This window comes from Oryctolagus cuniculus, chromosome 3 (genome assembly GCF_964237555.1).
Source record: "Oryctolagus cuniculus chromosome 3, mOryCun1.1, whole genome shotgun sequence".
In the NCBI taxonomy this organism is placed as follows: domain Eukaryota; kingdom Metazoa; phylum Chordata; class Mammalia; order Lagomorpha; family Leporidae; genus Oryctolagus; species Oryctolagus cuniculus.
Window position 1 is genome coordinate 114806121 of NC_091434.1, and position 21166 is coordinate 114827286.

Sequence of the window (21166 nt, forward strand, 5' to 3'; positions counted from 1 at the left end):
CATAGATTGCCATAATGTACGTATCAGGATGCATTATTTAGAGATAACTAAATATATTGCATCTATTTTGTCTATATTCTGAACTTAATATTTTTTAAAGAATTATTTTATTTATTTGACAGAGTTAGAGAGAGGTAGAGCCACAGAGAGAGAGACGTCTTCCATTCCTCTGGTTCACTCCCCAAATGACTGCAACATCCAGAGCTGAGCAGATCTGAGGCCAGGAGCCAAGAGCTTCCTCCAGGTCTCCCATGTGAGTGCAGGTGCCCAAGGACTTGGGCCATCTTCTACTGCTTTCCCAGGCCATAACAGAGAGCTGGATAGGAAGAGGAGCAGCCGGGACCTGAACCGGCACCCATACGGATGCCAGCACTGCAGGCTGGTGTCTTAACCCACTCTGACACAGCACCAGCCCCTGAACTTATTTTTCTACCTACTTGCTTGTTTGTATTTCCCCATCAACAGCATCAGCTTGTACTTATTTTCCTATTGCATTTCTAGAATGCACCAAATATGAATTACCCAATTCAAGACTGACATCTTTTTGAAGAAAATACATTTACAGCTCACAGAGTAAATGCCTTGGGCTATCTATAGAAAGGGGCTTCTCTAACAAAGGGATATCACTGATATCTCCTACACCAATGTTAATATCAGTTTACCCTAACAAGAGCTGCAAATGGCTCCCTGAGGCAAACCTTGCACTTATTTTTATGTTGCCTTTTAAGAAACAATAGGAGGAAAAGTGAAGTTGTACAATAACCTCATTACAATTAAATATACATTCCATTCACATTTTCATCTCTCCTATGTGAAAAAAACAAGGCTCAAGGAGTGATGCATGGATCTACTGATTAACAAACCATTGACCCATGATTTTTGATCATTGTATTTTATTTGTAAGCTAAGTATTGCTTTTGAACTAAAGATGGTGTAGAAATTCAACAGTAAAAGTTTTAAAAGAAAGTTTATGATTTATTTCTGTGTGTTCAGCACCTAGAATACACGTAATTGGTATTTAATGACTGTTTCTTAATTGGTTAAATGAATGAAGGCAAAGAATAATTAAGGGAACAGTTACTTTATACAACCAAGTTTTCAAACTGTGCATCCCAAGAACAATAGAAGCCATTTCATTTAAAGGGCACCCTCTGAATGCTTAGTATCTGCATTATAAATGGCCTCTCCCTTAGTGTAGTGAATGTCCTAGCACTTAGTCCTCTTGCTCAAATGAAGGACAGTTTCTTTCCTTTTCTGAATCTTCCTTTGCAGTTTCCAAATCGTGGTGAAAGAGGACACTCTTGTCAGTCCACAGTGATCTCTGGTTCCCACCTCTGCGAGATTGCTTTGATCCACTGGGAAATAGGTAGAAATTCACAGAAGTAACTACTTCTTCTAAGCTTCCAACTTGTATTTATGTATTCTACAGGAAAATCTCTCTATAAATCTATACTTTGTCCTTTTCCGGATCTGAGTTAGCCCTCTTTGAGCTTCCCTGAAATTGTAGTAAACTTTGAATAGAGCCTGTAGGTTGACTCAAGCCCATCAATTTTCTTCATGAACACAAAGTTATAATGACCTTTCTTTTTACTATCAGACATGTCATTGAACATGTAAAAAAGTAAACTAAATGACTTAAAAGCACATTTTTAAAATATTTTGGGTTAGTGTCACCAAAGGTATAAGACAGCATTTAATTATATGTATTTAAGACAATAAATTAGGGGAAAAAAAGGGAAAGAAATATTTTTAAAACATAAATTCAGGGGCCAGTGCTGTGAAGTAGAAAGTTTAGCCTCTGCCTGTGGCACCAGCATCCCTTATGATACCAGTTCAAGTCCCGGCTGCTCCACTTTCCATCATCTCCCTGCTAATGGTCTGGGAAAGCAGTGGAAAGTGATCCAAGTGCTTGGGCCACTGCACTCATGTGGGATATCCAGAAGAAGCTCCTGGCTCCTGCCTTTGGATTAAAGCAGTCCTGAACATTAAGGCCAGTTGGGGAGGGAACCAGTGGATGGAAGACTCTCTCTCTCTCTCTCTCTCTTTTCCTTTCACTCTGTGTGTGTGTGTGTGTGTGTGTGTGTGTCCTTCTCTGTCTGTAACTCTGCCTCTCAAATAAATAAATAAATAAATCTTACAAAAACATAAATTCGGTCTTAATTATGTTATTTTGATTACAAACTAAATATGTAAGGAAAAGTGCAGATTTGTGCCCCCTCACACAGGGCACCAAATGTGAGGAAAGAAGGTACAGAAAAGAGAAAGGAGACAGATTATGAACTCGCAGCCAGACCGAATTTATTCACAGAAAATAAATTCACAGAGGTTGACCAACTGCCAGCATCTAAACAGGCCAAAAGAACACATGGCAGAGGGCCCAGACCCCACAGGCTGAGCCTTTTTACATCTTAAGTGGGCAGGAGTTTGGGTTGGGGGCAGCAGGTGGAGATGAGCTTCCCCATACAGGTTCTTTAGGTTTTACCTTCCCACTTCCAAAGCTGGGGAAGAATGCAGGGGGTGGTGTGGGTAACAATACAGGGTGTGAGACTGAACTGGTCTGTTGAAAGAAGGCAAGGGTAACAAGAACCTAAAATGCTTGAGGCTTATGTCCTTGTTCCATCCCTATGGATTCCAAAAAAATTTTGCAACTAAACTTATCTTTTAATTCAATTTTTTTTCCACAAAACTTTTGAGGTAACCACATATTATATTCCCAGAAGCAAACACTAAATATTTAATGAAAAGAGTGCAAGGTGTCTTGCACGTAACAAATCTTTCCAGGCAGACAAATCAATTGATTAGCAATCTTTTATTGAGATTCCTCTCCCAGGCAAGGTTCACTGGTCCCAATAGAGCAACAGAGCAGGGGCCCGGGAAGTCGTGTGTCAGAGGCTGGGAGGGCTCCTTTTAAGATTCAGGGCATGGGGGTTAAAGATTGAGGTGGGTCTGATCCTCATTGGTTGACCTTTAGGCACCCGTGGGGACCTTGACAAGGACTTTTCTTCCCCAGAAGTACAGGTAGGGACTCTCCATTCCCGGAAGTATAGGCCTTCCCTTCTTGCAGATCCCAAAGCTACCAAAGAAGCATAGTTAATAATGGAATAGATTAATTGAATTCTGAAAAATATTCATTTAACACTCCTCCACACACATACACACACACACACACACACACACAGAGAGAGAGAGAGAGAGAGAGAGAGAAAGGCAGAATAAAAGAAAAAAAGGAGTAAAACTAGGTGAGAGAAAGATAAAACTAACAGTAAAACCAAACCATATTAATACTTTCGTTAAATATAAATGAATTAAACTCTGCAATTAAAAGACAGTGACTGTTGGTATAGATAAAAAACAAGAATCTTTACAATATATATAAATATAAAATGCAAACTGTAAACAAAAGAAGGTTGGAGTAACTATATTAGTATCAACATGGTTGTCAAGAAAAACAAAATTATCTAAGAGAAAGAAGGATATTTCTTAATGAAACCAGTGTTGAGTGTAATTGGAATTTTAAAATTCCTATATCAACAATTACTAAGTCACTGTGACAAAATAACTGCAAAATTGATGGTCTGTTTAAGTGGACAGACATGTTCAGCATGATAGAACATATATTGGTCCATAAAACAAATCTCAGTAAACTTATAAATATTGAAACCATATAGAGTATGGACAAGAAAACATAAAAATGTTTTCAAGGTATATATTAGAAAGTAGGAAGAAAATCTTAGAAAAATTGTGAAGCATGCTTTTAGGATATGCTTTTCCACCAATTTTATTGGCAGAACAAATATTGGATGATTCCTTGTAGATAAATATGATACCAGCAATTCAAACTGAAAAAGTATTGGGGAAAGTTGGATTGGGATGTTTTTAGACAATATTCATTTATTTTGCAAATATTTGATACAATATTTCCACACCAATCATTTCTTCTTATTTAGTTGAATTGACTTCACTTAAGTCTAAGATAACTATACTCAGTGGAGAGGCCTATTATGATCTGGGTACTGAAACTAGCACTTTACATAGTTTATTTAAAAATAATATAATACTAATATCATTTCACATGTGGTATAGATGCTGTGAGTCTTAAAGAAGATGAATAAATTATCCAAGTTAATATATATTGAGTGAATTGTGGTTACAGGATGTAGAGCTAAAGTCTTTCAAACTACATTTCTTATACTGTGTTTTCCTTCCTTCACAGAGTAAACTAATTGTCAGAGAGGACTAGATTATTTGTTAGTCTTCCAGGTCATTAATTCCTGGTTGGCACCCTCACATTTAATCAACTAAATGCTTACTAAGGAATTATATATTCACTTCTTAATTATTTACTATGTAGTTTTAATTAAGTAACTACTATATTCCAGAAACAGTTCCAGTGTATATGCAGCAATAAACAATACACAACAAAAAGTGATGGCACCCTTTTAAAGTTGACCTACTAGAAAAAATGGATAAAACACAGATTAAAGAAATAAGTGTAACACATTGCACTCATTTGTGGAATGGAGACAAATTCTATGGCAATATAAATAGAGAAAGGGGATAGGCAGTCTGAATTGGAGAGTGTGTTACACTATTAGACCAGAGAAGATGACATTTGTATAAAGATCTAATGGAGCAAAGAAGAAAACTATTTGGATTATCTGGAGAAGTGTGTTTTAGGAAGAAGGATCAGCAGGAATAAGATCTTAAAATAAGAGTAGCTGAAACATTAGAAGAACAGCAAGACAGCACTCCTGCTGGAGCAGAGTGAGTTAAAATTAGTTACATCAAATGAGGTTCCAGCAGTCAATTGGGAAAAGAGGCCATCTGGGCAAGTTCTTAAGGACATTCTTTGACTTTTACTGTGAGTAAGATGAAAAACCATTGAAAAGTTTTAAACGGATTGTGTATCATGAACTGACTTAGGTTTTCAAAACATAACAGTAGATACTACCATGTAGAGACCAAGATGAAAGGGGCAAAAGTGGAACGATTAGACTATGTAGTAGACGCTTTACAATAAACGTGTAAGAGATTGATGCAATAGGAAATGAGATGATAGTACATAATTCAATTCTGGATATATTTTGGAGGTAGAGCCTACATTATTTTCTAATGGATTGAATGTAGGGTAAGAGGATCATAGAGGATTCAAGAATTAACCTAAACACTTTTGGGCATGCAGAAGTATAAAATCAAAGATGGATTTAACAAGTGAAGGTGACTGTAAGAGCAGCTGTTTGAGGAGTGGGTAATTATGATTTCAGATTTTAGCAGGTGAATTTTGCATATCTGGGTATTCAGTAGAGATGTAAAGTAGTCAGGAGGAGAATCAGATTTTGGAGTTCTTGTGAGGCATGTAAGTAAAGATTTAAATTTGGAAGTCATGAGGATATAGATGGTCTGTAAAGAAATAAGGCTGGGGAGATCTTTAAGGAGGCAGTGTGGGATGAAATGAGCTGAGGCCCTGGGGAATTTTAGCATTTAATAGTTAATGGAAATGAGGAAAAACAAGCAAACGAGACTGAGATGGCAATGCTAGAGAGATGCCAGATGAAGATGGTATGCAATGAGCTAACTGAAAACTGTGGATCAAATTAGGAGACAATGAGCAATTATAATATATGTAGCTGCTCAGCCGGCTAAAAGGAAGATTTAGGAGTGATTTGGGAATTTAGCAATGCGGAAGTTATCAGTGATTTCAACAAGTGAAGTTGTTGGAATGGTAGAAGTCAAAGCTCAATGAGAGGTGGTCTAATATAGAACAGCAGAAGAGGAATTGGAAATAGAGGGATTCAAAATTCTTTTAGGAATTTTCCTATAAAAAAAGAAAAATGAGGTAGCAGCAGGAAGTTAAAGTAAGACTGTAATTGGGCCAGGAATTGCATTCTGTTCAGGAAACATAAATACATATATAAGTGCAGGGCTATTTTCAGGGAACATAGTTCTTTAACTTCTAGCTGTATCCAGAAGAAAATTGCCATCTCTTTATGACGATAATACAATCTATTCAATGATCAAATCAAAAATTCAACAATTTCTGTGTTTTTTTTTTTTTTTTTTTTTTTTTTTTTTTTTTTTGACAGGCAGAGTGGACAGTGAGAGAGAGAGAGACAGAGAGAAAGGTCTTCCTTTGCCTTTGGTTCGCCCTCCAGTGGCCGCCGCGGCCAGCGCGCTGCGGCCTGTGCACCATGCTGATCCGATGGCAGGAGTCAGGTGCTTCTCCTGGTCTCCCATGGGGTGCAGGGCACAAGGACTTGGGCCATCCTCCACTGCACTCCCTGGCCACAGCAGAGAGCTGGCCTGGAAGAGGGGCAACCGGGACAGAATCCGGCACCCTGACCGGGACTTGAATCTGGTGTGCAGGCGCCAAAAGGCAGAGGATTAGCCTAGTGAGCCATGGCGCCAGCCCAATGTCTGTGTTTTGAATATGTTAATGTTCAAAGTTAATGTGTTGGGGTGGATTAGGGAGGGAGCTTGCTGCTCAAATCTAGGAGAAGATAGTTTAAAAAGGGGGGGGGGGCAGAGTTCAGTCTCAGGGAAGAGTTAGGAAGAAAACAGCAGAGGAAACTCTACCCAAATTGGAGGAAAACAGTGGACGTAAGTGGAGGGCGAGGATGAGCACAACTCACGACCCCAGCAGCTGAGAGCCTCCTCATCAACATTGGAAAGTGAGGTGAGACCAGACTGCAGCAGGCCAAGACACTGGCAAAAAAAAAGCTGCAGGAAGAGCCTAGAGGGAATCTGGCTTGGAGCCCCATGGGGGTTGGTGTACCCCCCAAACTAGATGAGAAGAAACAAAGTGAGAGGGCATATTTTCTCTCTCCCTGATCATCCTGCAAAGGCATCATGTAACAAGCTGAAAGGGAGCAGGCACCATTTTTGACATTTCTTTTTTTTATTATTTAGTAAATATAAATTTCCAAAGTACAGTTTATGGATTACATTGGCTCCCCCCCCCCCCATAATTTCCCTCCCACTGGCACCCCTCCCATCTCCTGCTCCCTCTCCCATTCCATTCATATCAAGATTCATTTTCAATTCTCTTTATATACAGAAGATCAATTTAGTATATATTAAGAAAAGATTTCATCAGTTTGCACCCACACAGAAACACAAAGTGTAAAATTCTGTTTCAGTACTAGTTATAGCATTACTTCACATTGGACAACACATTAAGGACAGATCCCACATGAGAAGTAAGTACACAGTGACTCCTATTGTTGACTTAACAATTTGACACTCTTGTTGCCAAGGCTATGGAAGCCTTTTGAGTTCTCCGACTTCAATCTTATTCTGACAGGGTCATAGTCAAAGTGGAAGTTCTCTCCTCCCTTCAGAGAAAGGTACCTCCTTCTTTGATGGCCCCATTCTTTCCACTGGGATCTCACTTGCAGAGACCTTTCATTTAGGTTTTCTTCTTCTTCTTCTTTTTTTTTTTTTTTTTTTTTTCCCAGAGTGTCTTGGCTTTCCATGCATGAAATACTCTCATGGGCTCTTCAGCCAGATCTGAATGCCTTAAGGGCTGATTCTGAGGCCAGAGTGCTGTTTAGGACTTAGAAGACAAAGCACAGGGAATTGTACACTCAGACCAAACACTGGAAGAAGAAATTAGAAAACTAAAAAAATACTGTGGGGAATCTACAGGATACTATCAAATGACCAAACATACTGGTTCTAGGAGTTCCTGAAGGCACGAAAAGAGAGAAAGGATTAGAAGACCTTTTTCGTGAAATAATAACAGAAAATTTCCCCAATTTGGAGAAAGGAACATCCAAGTACAGGAAGCACATAAAACTCCTAATAAACATGACCAGAAAAGATCTTCACCACGACACATAGTAACCAAACCCTCCACAGTAAAACATAAAGAAAAGATTCTAAAATGTGCATGAGAGAAACACCAGATTACTTTCAGAGGATCTCCAATTAGACTCACAGGAGACTTCTCATCAGAAACCCTATAGGCTAGGAGAGAATGGCAAGATATATTCCAAGTCTTAAGAGGAAAAACTTCAACCCAGAACACTATAACCTGTGAAGCTTTCATCTATGAACAAAGATGAAATAAGGACTTTCCATGACAAACAGAAATTGAAAGAATTTGTCACCACCCATCCACTCCTACAAAAGATTCTTAATGATGTGCTAAACACAGAAACACAGAAACATGGTCACCACTACAGAAGAATCAGGATCATGAGTTATCAGGGAAACACAAGTCAAAACCACAATGAGATGAAACTGGGGTGAAAACCTCACCCCTGTTAGAATGGCTTTCATACAGAAATCAACAAGCAACAAATGCTGGCGAGGATGTGGGGGAAAAAGGTACCCTAACCCACTGTTTGTGGGAATATAAACTGGTAAAGCCACTATGGAGGTCAGTTTGGAGATACCTCAGAAATCTGAATATAGACATACCATGTGACCCAGACATCCCACTCCTGCGAATTTACCCAAGGGAAATGAAATCAGCAAATAAAAGAATTATGTACACCCCCATGTTTATTACAGCTCAATTCACAATAGCTAAGAAGTGAAATCAGCCTGAATGCCCATCAACTGAATACTGGAGAATGTACTCTAAGGAATACTACGTAGTGGTAAAAAAATATCTAGTCATTTGCAACAAAATGTATGAATCTGGAAAACATCATACTGAGTGAAAAAAGTCAGTCCTAAAGGGACAAATACCATGTTCTCCCTGTTCTGTGGTAACTAATAGAACACCTAAAAGGCAATCCATAGAAGTGAAATTGATGCTTTGAGAAGCAATGACTTGAACAGACCTTTTCTTGACTGTGGAGGAACAGGGATTTTGTTTGTTTGTTTGTTTGTTTGTTTGTTTTCTTAATGGAGAATGGGACTGGGAATGGGGGGGACAGAGTAGGGGTGGGAGGGCAGGTATGGTGGAAAGAATCACTGTATTCCTAAAGTTGTACTTATAAAATTTATACTCATTAAATAAAGGTTTCTTTGGGGGGAAAAAAGTGTATGTGTTGGAAACTTAATCTCCGCATTCATATGTAAGTGGTATTTGGAGGTGGGGTCTTTTGGAGAGCATTACAGTTAAATACCATCAGGAGGGTAGCGCTGCCCATGGTAGTATTAGTGGCTGTATAAAGAGAGACCCAAGATAATGCACCCACTCTGTCTCACCATGGCATGGCCTCTGCCATATTATGATGAAGCACATGAGAATTCTCACTTCATGTGACACTATGTTCGTTGACTTCCCACCCTGGAGAACCATGAGTCAAATAAATATGTATTCTTTATTGACCAATCTCAGGTATCGTGTTATAACCACAGAAAATGGATTCAGACAGTAGCTTATTAGCAGTATGAAGGGCACAATTAACTTAACATGGAGAATTAGAGAAAAGTGATGTAAGTTAGATCCTCAGACTTCCTGGAAGAGTATCGCAGGAGCACAGCATGCATATCTCCAGTTGCTGAACAAAGGAAAGGGGATCATGTCCTGGCATTTTTATTCTAAAATTATGACACTGAAATGTGTATCTCTTATTTTGTCAGGTTCAAAAAGCAACAGTCATCTCTCTTGCTCTCAGTGTTTTCTGTATGTTGCCCAATGTGGTCCACCTGAGGCCCAGCATATGTCATCCCACTAGACAGATTGCAGGCTTAGCAGCTGCAGGCATTGGGCACCGAGGCACCATGTCAGTTCCACATGAAAAGATGCCAGCTCTCTCCCATAAGCCAGGCCTAGAATCACAGACTGGAACCAGCACTTGAAGTTAATCTTAGAGTCATTAAACCTTCTGCTTTCCCCAATGTGAGTTAAAGGATTTTTATTAAAGTGCCTTTACAGACATTTTATTAAATCATTTGACCAATTTAAGAGGTATCTTCAGCATTACCCAATTTCTGCTCCAGCAGAAAACTGCCTTCACGAAACTGACAAAGGGAATTCATTCCTTGTCACGAGACACACTACCAATAGGAAAGACACTGCTGCTGGGATTTGCTGTCTGTAAAGATAGCTTACTGTGCAAAAGCTGAAATAAAGATAGGAATTTCAAGGGGCCAACACTATGGCCTAGTAAGTTAAGCCTCTGTCTACAGTGCTGGCATCCCATATGGGCACTGATTCATGTCTTGGTTGCTTCTCTTCTGATCCAGCTCTCTACTGATGGCCTTGAAAAACAGTAGATGATGGATCAAGTGCTTATGGCCCAGCATCAGCATGGGAGACCTGCAAAAGCTCCTGGCTTCTGGCTCCTGGCTTTGGAGCCTCCCAGCTCAGGCCATTGCAGCCTTCAGGGGAGTGAACCAGCAGATGAAAGACCTTTCTCTCTGTCTCTCCCTCTCTTTGTAACTCTGCCTCTAAAGTAAATAAATGATTTTTTTTAAAAAAAGGTGAATTTTGCATACAACAATTTTATAAAGCTTACCAGTTGTCCTCTGAATTAATGAATAAATGTCTGGATTGTATATGAGTGGCACTTAGCTTTCTTATCCAAAACTTCATTGTCCCTTCTCCAATTATATTGTCTTAAAACCTGAAATGCTCACCATACATATTGTACATATGTACTCTATAATTTACTGAACATGGAATCATATTTTCAACATAATTGGACACAAACATATGAACTTCATTAGTACAGAAATCCAAAGGAACCCAGAGTGGCATTTATTGAGCATTAACTTTGTGATCCATATATAAGGCAAGAAATTTGTAGGGCAGTATCAGTGCTATCAGTTAGTACTTTAGTTGGAAACAGACCCAATATAAAACTTAGGTACAGTCCACAGGAAAGTAAGGGGAACTTTAGAAACTCACAGACAATGGGAGTAGAAGATAAGTTTAGGGGCCAGCTAAGTATAGAGGGTAAAGCTGCTGTCTGAGACATCAGCATCTCATATGAGTGCTGGTTCCAGTCCCCAGCTGCTCCACTTCTAATCCAATCCCTGCTAATGTGTCTGTGAAGGCAGTTGAAGATGGCCCAACTCCTTTGGACCCTGCAACCCAAATCATGTGGGAGATTTGGAAGAAGTCCCTGGCTCCTGGTTTCAGATCTGCTCCACTTTGGCCATTGTGGTCATTTGGACAGTGAACCAGCAGATAGAAGACTTCTTTCTCTCTCTTTATGTCTCTCTGCCTTTCAGCTAAATAAATAAATCTTTAAAAATTTATTTTGTTAAAAAATTAATTCATGCACACTGATTTTTCATAATATGCAATTCCAGGAACTTTTGGAATATTACTTATATGCACTGATAAAAATTTTTTGAGCCAAAATAGGTTATATTTTTTTTGACAGGCAGAGTGAGACAGTGAGAGAGAAAGGTCTTCCTTCTGTTGGTTCACCCCCCAAATGGCCACTGCAGCTGGCACGCTGCACCGATCTGAAGCCAGGAGCCAGGTGCTTCCTCCTGGTCTCCCATGCGGGTGCAGGGCACAAGCACTTGGGCCATCCTCCACTGCCCTTCCAGGCCACAGCAGAGAACTGGACTGGAAGAGGAGCAACCGGGACAGAGCCCGGCGCCCCGACAATGACTGTAACCCGGGGTGCTGACGCCACTAGCAGAGGATTAGCCAAGTGAGTAGTGGCACTGGCTGGTTATCTTTCAATTCCATTTCCCATGAACTTTTTGAAGTACCCTTGTGTAAGGTGAAAGGGTACATTGCAAACATTTTTTTATAACCCATGAGTTCATATAAGCACCAGTGGAATCTATTGGGATGCTCCCAGTTGCTAAAGTGGTAAGAAGAAACAAATTAATTATAATAATGGAGACATAGTCCCCTTTGTGCAAACTACCTAGTAGAAGTATAGTCCTCTTTTTGCAAACTACCTATGAAGACAAATATTTATAAGATTATTCTTTCCTTTATGAAAGACTATTCTCAATCCTCTGTGTAATATTTATTTATTTATTTATTTTTGACAGGCAGAGTTAGACAATGAGAGAGAGAGAGAGACAGAGAGAAAGGTCTTCCTTCCGTTGGTTCACTCCCCAAATGACCACTACGGCTGGTGTGCCACACTGATCTGAAGCCAGGAGCCAGGTACTTCCTCCTGTTCTCCCATGTGGGTGCAGGGCGCAAGCACTTGGGCCATCCTCCACTGCCTTCCCAGGCCACAGGAGAGAGCTGGACTGGAAGAGAAGCAACCGGGACAGAATCCGGCGTCCCCACAGGGACTAGAACCTGGGGTGCCAGCGCCACAGGTGGAGGATTAGCCTAGTGAGCCATGGAGCTGGCCAATATTCATTTTTATAAAAAACAAAATGCAAAGTAGCAGAACAAACAAGAATTTAAGGGACGTCTCTGAGACAATGGAAGGTCCACATGTCTTTAGAATATCTAAATTCCTAGTTTGAATTAATCATCAAAAAGAAAGACCCTTTGAAACTACATTTTTCATTCTCAGCTTTTGGAGCAGCTGTGAAATACTTGTTTAGGCTGTTTGAGATCTCACAAAGCCTGTGTTTATGGGCCATCCATACCTTCCAGAATATATTGGCAATGACTATCTGCATGTGAGGTTTTCCTAGCCTTTGGGGCACTCACATGAGACCCTTGTGGACCCACAGAGGAAGATGGAGAGCAAAGTGCTGTGCATTCATGGTGAAAAGTTTTCCTTTTCCATTGTTATTGGAGAAATACTGTAAATAATATCATGGCATAACACTAAGGTAACTTAACTTTGGTTTCATGTATGATCTAATTACTTTCCTTCACAAAACAATAAATTTATGGGTGTTATCAAAAGCTATAGCTGAGGTCAGTGCTGTGGCTCACTAGGCTAATCCTCCACCTGAGGCACCGGCACCCAGGGCTCTAGTCCCTGTCAGGGCGCTGGATTCTGTCCCGGGTGCCCCTCTTCCAGGCCAGCTCTCTGCTGTGGCCCAGGAGTGCAGTGGAGGATGGTCCAAGTGTTTGGGCCCTGCACCTGCATGGGAGATCAGGAGAGGCACCTGGCTCCTGGCTTGGGATCAGAGCAGTGCACCAGCCGCAGTGGCCATTGTGGGGTGAACCAATGGCAAAGGAAGACCTTTGTCTCTGTCTCTCTCTCTCACTGTCCACTCTGCCTGTCAAAACAAACAAACAACAAACAAACAAAAAAACTATAACTGAGTGATTACAAAATATCTTTGATCCATGGAGAAGGAATTCACTACAGAGCAGAAATTGTTTTTGTTCTAGTTTCAATCTTCAGTGGGCAAGAGACGTAAGTAAAGAATATTGGGTACCTTGGGGACCTTCCATCTCCCTTGTGTCACCTGTGATTAATGCCCTACAAACTCCTTTTGTTGGATAATGGTATGTGCTTGGGAAAACTATCTACAGTGAAGCATCCTCCTGGTTACCACAACCTATAGGTCATATTTATTGCTAATTCTTAGCAGTGGGTCTTTTTATCAAGGAAGAGAAAGCAAGAGTTGTGTTAAGGTGTAAAACATAAATATCTGAAGTTTTCCTATAAACAACAAATACTTATTCTTTAGTATATTTTCTTTGTCATGTAATTCACTTGGAGAAAAATGTTTGATTGTTACAACTTGATATTCTTTTTCGGACATTTCTATTACATACACCTAAGAGTAAAGGTTTCATTTGTTCACTTTTTAAAAATTTAAGGAAATACAGCTTCTTAATACTAAGCATATGTAATCTAAACCAGGCAGCATTGATGTGAATAGAGGTGGTGACAGAGTAAGAGAAAGACAAGCAGACATAGAAAGGAGAAAAAAGAGAAAGAGAAGAAAAAGAAGACGAGTTGAAGGGAGGGAAGGAGGAAAGACAGAAAATAGATAAAACCAAATAAAATCAAGATAAAGAATTAGGAAAAATGTTTTCAAGTTCACAAAATGATACAAGACCGAAACATGGCAGATTTGGCTTATAAAGGTATGAGCCACATTTTATTTCTTAAACAGCGCAAAACAAAAACCAAACATGTTCCCCGTGGTCCTTCTTCTACACCATGAAAAGTATCGTCAGAAACAAAAGGTGGCTGGTGCTGCGGCTCACTAGACTAATGCTCCGCCTGTGGCACCAGCACCCCAGGTTCTAGTCCCGGTCGGGGCGCCGGATTCTGTCCCGGTTGCCCCTCTTCCAGGCCAGCTCTCTGCTGTGGCCCAGGAGTGCAGTGGAGGATGGCCCAAGTGCTTGGGCCCTGCACCCCATGGGAGACCAGGAGAAGCACCTGGCTCCTGCCATCGGATCAGCGTGGTGCGCCGGCCGCGGCGGCCATTGGAGGGTAGACCAATGGCAAAGGAAGACCTTTCTCTGTCTCTCTCTCTCTCACTGTCCACTCTGCCTGTCAAAAAAAAAAAAAAAAAGAAAAAAAAAAAAAAAAGAAAAGAAACAAACAAACAAACAAAAGAAACAAAAGATGACCGCCACAGGAATTGTAGGTTATTCTCATGTAAGCTCTGGTTCAAGCATTTGCATTCTAGGTTGGGTACAAGCAAATTTCCAGGTTGCTATGTAGGGTAATGTCTTCCCTTAAAGGAATCAGGATTGGGGGCAGGTGTTATGGTGTGGCGGGTCAAACCACAGCTTAGGAAGCCTACAACCCTTATCAAAATGCGTGAGATCAAGTCCTACATCCACTTCCCATGTAGCTTCCTGCTAATGCATTAACATGAAGCAAATTATGGCCCAAGTACTTGGGTTCTTTCCCCCAACAAGGGAGACCCAGATGGAGTTCCTGGCTCCTGATTTTAGCTTGGCCTGGCTCATGCTGCTGAAGACATTTGAGGAATGAACCAGCAAATGGAAAGTCTCCTTCTCTCTTACTCTCCCTTCCTCCATCCCATCCTTCTTCTGTCTCAACCCCTCTCTCATTCTGCCTTTCAAATTTTGTTAAAGATTTATTGATTTATTTAACAGACAGAATGACAGAAAGAGAGAGAGAAATGAGGATCATATTCAAGGCATGCTTTTAAAAGCCAAGTTTATTGTCATGCCCTCCAAATTTGAAACCCATGCGTGTGATGGCTCTTCAAAAAATTCATGCAAAGGTATATTAGGAAAAACCTGCTTGAGGGCAGTCAGTGGCATATTTTGCACATCAATGGTCATGGTGAGGAGAATGGTTCAACAAAAGTTGCCTGTTTGGGTAGGAGTCCAAAGAGAAATTTGGAAATTTCAGGGAGATAAAATGTGCATTATAAGAAATTTGGTTTTAAAACAGAGAGAGAGAGTAAACTAAATGTAAACCTCAGAAGGAGGCAAGTCAGAAGATACTGTAATTCATGTGGAGAAAAACACTCTTCCATTTTTAATTCCTGTAGCTTGGGATTTGTTTTTGTAATATTGCTATGGAAATTAACAGTTTAACTCACTATTCCATTTATGAGATAAATGCTAATGTAATGTAGTACCATAGTGACACTTGTTTGCCTGTGGATTTAATTTACATTGACGGGCTATTTGCCTGTTTTTACCAGAATTGAATTAAGTTGTCTGTGTGTAACACACAGTAAGTTTAATGAGGTTCAGACCTGCCTCTCCAAGCTACCACTGTGTAAAAAGTGTTTCAATTGGGAAATTGTAATATCAGTTGCCACCTTCATTAATCTACAGGGGGAATTCACTCGCCTTTGTATTACATATCTAAAACAAATGAAAACAGGATGATAAATAGTGATCTTTCTCTTCCCAAAACAATTTACAGTAAATCATTTATGATTGCTTCCCACTTCTAGTTACTGCATGTGGAAGTGCAGAGCAAATGCCAACACAAATTAGAGTCCTCAGGGTCTTTTCCAGAAATGCAAAAGCTTTTCAGTAACTATTTCATATAAATAGATGTAGAAAGATTAATTTTGGAAAGCCAAGGTGAACACCCCTGGACAGTTAATTAATAGGTAATGAAAAAGCAAACATTAGCTGCAAATCTAATAAGGGTTTCTTTAATAATGTTCCTGACCCTTTTATCTCATTACATTTTTAGTCATCCCCCTACACTTTATCCCTTTCAAAAAGTTCTGTAAGAGAGCAGAGCCATGCCACCAATGCAAGATTGAGAAATTTGCCTAAGCACAGTGCCTAAAGGAACATACTCCATTACAGCCTCTCAGTAGTTGCATGTCATTGGAGCAATGATACAAGAAAGAGGTATAGTGGCTAATCTTTTACACAGAACTAAATGTCAAGTGATGAAAAATTATACTCTACTAAAAAGAAGGATTTCATGGCATCCAAGTTGATGAGATATTAACATCTTTTTGAACCCAGGCATGTCTTCATAGTAAAACTTCATACAAAGTCCCAAAATATGCAGGTAACTAATCACAAGTACAAATTTCCTGGCAAAAGCCTAGAAGATAACTAAGATAGCTGGAAGCAATAGACTGTAGGCAATTGCTGCCATCAGATTCTTGCATTTCTTTCTCCAACCCCATCTCCCTCCCTCCATAAGGTACAGAATGGAAAATGTCTTCTTTGGTTAAGTGAAAAAGTCTGAAATTTACCCTTAGATGTAAATTCTTTAAGTCTACCACCTTTTCCTCAATGTGTATTTACTACAACAATTAAAATTGAGGAAGGTGAACATGTTTGTCATGGGGGAATGTGAAGAACCTGACGAGAGCAAGTTTTAGCAAGAAATCCTCTACTAGTAGTTAAAACTTGTTTGTGTGTATTTGAGTGAAAAGGCCAAGACTGGTACTGGTTTCTCTCATGATGTTGGTGTAGCCCTTGCCTTGTTTCAGACTGTGTCACTTGATACTACTATGCTTCACATTGAAAAGAAGGGTTTTCTGAACCAGTGGAAACCACATGTAGTTTAATTAGTTTGTGTATTTCAGCTTGGATACTCACCTGGTTGTGCCAACAGGCACCTATCTTGACAAAAACATCAAGAATAGGCAGCAAAAATCTGCAGAAGCCAAGTCTCATGTGAGACAATGTATGAGGCATTTAGAACTCTGACACCTGTGGTGGCTGCCATATCATTTCTTCTCTATTAGGAAAAGCCTATAGTTGTTGATTGACTCAGTACTAATTTATCTGATTGTCATGATTTTCTGATTCATTGACACCTCATTTCTTAGTGGTAGGTGGATAGATACTGCTAAATCTGCCACCATGAGCTTTCACCCCAATCATGCACCAGGTAGATACAAGTGAGTGAGACTTGCACTTGCTTATAATTATAAAGTAGGATGGAAAGTCCACTTTTATCTTCCATGATTCTGCAATTTCTCCAAGTACTCAGGGGATTAGGCTGGATGTGTTCTTAGCATATTGCTGTATGATTTAAGCTACCCTACATGAATTAATCTTTCCTCTAACTTTCTCTTTTAAAAAAATCTTCCCAGATGTCATGCTTTCTTTTTAATTTTTAACTTACTTATTTTTACACATTTGGAATGCAGATAGACATACAGAGAGAATGAGAGAGATAAAGAGAGAGAGGCAGAGACAAGATAGAGAGATCTTCCATCTGTTGGTTCAGTCCCAAAATGCCCACAGCAGCCAGGGCTAGGCTCAGCTGAACCCAGGAGCCCAGAATCCAATCTGAATCCCCTATGTGGGTGGCAGGGGCCTATATACTTGAGCCATCACCACTGCTTGCTAGGGTGTGAGTTATCGGGAGGCTGGAAATAGAAGCAGAGCCAGGACTCAAAACCAGGTAATTCAATATGGGATGAAAGTATTCAAAGAGGAAACAACCACTGCATCAAATATCCATTCCCCACCCCCAACCACCCACCCTAGGGATCATTCTTGGGGTCACTCCACAACATTCTTGTGCTCCTGATTTCAAAATAAGTGTTTGGGTATTCGTTCTTGTTGTGAGTCATGCTACTTCTTGCATTTCAATCTTCTCTTTTAAAGTGCTTGCCTATTCTTTCTAGCTAGCTTTTTGCAATTCAAGTGATAATCAGAAATTCCCAACTGGATCACATTGCTCAATGCTTTGCTTCAATGCACTTGCAAAGTGTTACTTCTGAAATTATCCCACTCAACTTTCCTACAGAGAATTGCCCAGACATGGGAGTATGGTTCATATTCCAATCACATAACCTGCAGATCTGCCTTGTGGCTTTGTGAATCAGACAATGTTCTCCAGAGAAACAGAACTAATAACAGAAGAGAGAGAGAGACAGAGACAGAGAGACAGAGAGAGACAGAGACTAGTTCACATGATCATGATAATGGACAGACAGGGTATCTCATCCACAAGCTGGAGAATCAGGAAAGCCAAAGTTGGGTTTCATTATGAGTCTGGAGTCCTCATGTAAGTGCCAGAGTTCAAAGACCGGAAAATCAAAAGCCCCATTGTCTGAGGTCATGGAAAGCGAATGTCTCAGAATTGGGGGGAGGGGGGGGAATGCCCCTTTGATTGCTTTTTTGTTCTATTCAGGTCTTCAGTGGACTGAGAAATGCCTACTTAGATTGGTGAGGGCAGATTTCTTTACTCAGTCTACTGATTCAAATATTAATCTTTCCTAGAGACACACTGAAGACACCCAGAATTAACACTTTGCAAGCTATATCGGCATTCATTAGCTTAGTAACAGTGACACACAAAATTAACCACCACAACTGACTCCTGGTTATATCTCAGTCTCTTCTGGCATTACTGACAGGGCCCTAAATTTAAAAACTCCCACCTCTTTCTCCATTCCCTGTTGATGTGATGTGCTGTCTATCCTGAATGGTGACTGGGTCATGGTGTTACAATAAACTCTCACATTCAGCTGGAGAAAATGATTATTTTAGGATTCATTAGATGCTCTTGGTGCCCTGGCATGGGGTATACAATGAACATCATCTTCATTTTCACTCTTGCCAGAATTAAGATGGCACTGCCGCAGTCACTTGTCAGCACTCGTCTGGGGCAGAAGCAGCGCTGCGTAGGATGGACCCGAGTTTCTTACATTTTCTGGCATTGGCTCTTCAGCCATTAGAACCGTGAGCAACTACAGCGTGTCCTTGGTTGGCCCAGCTCCTTGGGGTTTCCGACTGCCAGGCCAATGTGAGAATAGGTGATGTGGTTCTCAGCATCCACGGAATAAGTGCACATGGAATGACTCATCTTGAAGCCCAGAACAAGATTAAGGGTTGTACAGGCTCTTTGAATATGACTCTGCAGAGAGCATCTGCCACAGTCAAGCCTGAGCCAGTTCCTGTTCACAAGGGAGAACCTAAAGAAGTAGTTAAACCTGAGCCTATTACATCTGATGTGTCCAAAGTCACTTCCACAGCCAACATGGCCTACCATAAGGCACCACAACCCTTTGGTTCTGTGTCTTCACCAAAAGTCACATCCATCCCATCACCATCGTCTGCCTTCACCCCAGCCCATGCAGCCACTTCATCACATGCTTGCCCTCCGCCTGTGGCTGCTGTCACTCCTCCCCCATTCGCTGCACCTGGACTGCATGTTAATGCCAATCTTAGTGCTGATCAGTGTTCCTCGGCACTGAGCACTGGTAAAACTGCAGTAAATGTCCCACGGCAGCCCACAGTCACCAGCGTGTGTTCCGAGACTGCTCAGGAGCTAGCAGAGGGACAGAGAAGAGGATCCCAAGGTGACAGTAAACAGCAAAATGGTCCACCAAGAAAACACATTGTGGAGTGCAATACAGAGTTTTATCACATACCCACTCACAGTGCTGCCAGCAAGAAGAGACTGATTGAGGATACTGAAGACTGGCATCCAAGAACGGGAACAACTCAGTCCCGCTCCTTCCACATCCTCGCCCAGATCACTGGGACTGAACACCTGAAAGAATCTGAAGCTGATAATACAAAGAAGGCAAAGGAAAAGATACCCCTTCACGTCTTTAGTCCCAAATACACAAAATTGCGTGACTGGCACCATGAAGTTTCAGCACACGCTCTTAACGTGCAGTGATTTATGAGTCTTGTTCCCCAGACAGCCAGCACATACGTTTTCACTCACTTTCTCTCTTTTTTCAACTTCATAGTAAAATCTGTATTAAATTTGCTTTATGAAAAATAGAGCCTTTTCTATACTTTTCTAACCACTTACTACTGTTGTGAAAATGAGAAAGATGAACATGTTTTGTGCTAGTCAGGAGCTCACAAATGTAAAACTAAAGAAAAAATTAAGGGACTATATTCAGTGGATTTACATCTGTTTCCATTGTTATTGGGTAGTAACCCTGGAAAAGGAGTTATTATTGTATGTTGAATTTGGTTGGTTGGTTGTTTGAATCAGAAGGGGATGAGCAAATACTGTCCTTGCATAAATTGGAAACTACTTCCTTTATGTTCTTACATTTCACCAAATTACTTTTAATTTTGTTATTATGTAATGCTCAAAGTTGATTGTAAATTATTTTGAGTAAGCCGATAGGAGGAGGCAAGATTACACATGGAAGACTTTATTAGAGAATAGCTCCTTGTAGATTTAGCTGTCTCTTTAAGTAGATACTATTCAGGACTGCTGTATGAAGAAGAAAAGGCCCTGATTTGGCTCCGAAAGAAGGCAAGAAGAGAATTCTGCCCTTCTTTGCGGTGGGGGATATAGAATATTTTTTTTTGATTTGGTTAGATTCAGAAATGCTGTTTTCTACCAACAAATTTCTAAGCTGATAGCTGTATTTAGAAAATTTCCAGACATTAACTAGTAAAATATAGAAAAGATGAGTTTGCTTTGTTTTTAACTCGGAGGAAAAGAACATAAAGTAAATTGCAACATGAATGATTGTGAGACATCAAAGAAGTATTTTTCTTGGTGATGTAAACTGTTGTGCATTGCTGCTATTCCTAGGAAGCTGTTTTGGGCAATACATGGAAGCTAAATATCTGATCAGAAATGCTTTCTGCCTTGTAATATAATGTATTATAAATGAGATCTAAATTGAGTAATAAATGCATTTTGGAGTTTGAAAAAGTGTTGTAATAAAGTTATCTTTAACTTAAAAAAAAAGATGCCACTGCCAGCAACTTATTGTCAAAGTCCACGTTTTTTCAGCCAAATTCTTTGCATAGATCAAGCCAACATAAAATCGTGTGTCTGTTTAATGTCTGCTCAGCTCACACTTTTTTGCTGCAGTGCTGGGGGAAAGGAAGCCACAGGCTTTCAAAACACTCCAGATATATACAGTTACCAATCTTTGACATGCAAAACTGTTAAAAAATCTCAGCATTTACCCCCTAGGGAAGTGCTGCTCCACTGGAAGGCATGAAGTCGTGGAGAATGCA

The 21166-nt window shown here is 40.3% G+C and overlaps 1 pseudogene; it reads left to right on the forward strand.

Moving 5' to 3' along the window:
• Positions 1–20891, forward strand: part of LOC100345072 (PDZ and LIM domain protein 5 pseudogene) — a 77964-nt pseudogene extending 57073 nt beyond the window's left edge.
• Positions 20892–21166: the final 275 nt, after the last annotated feature.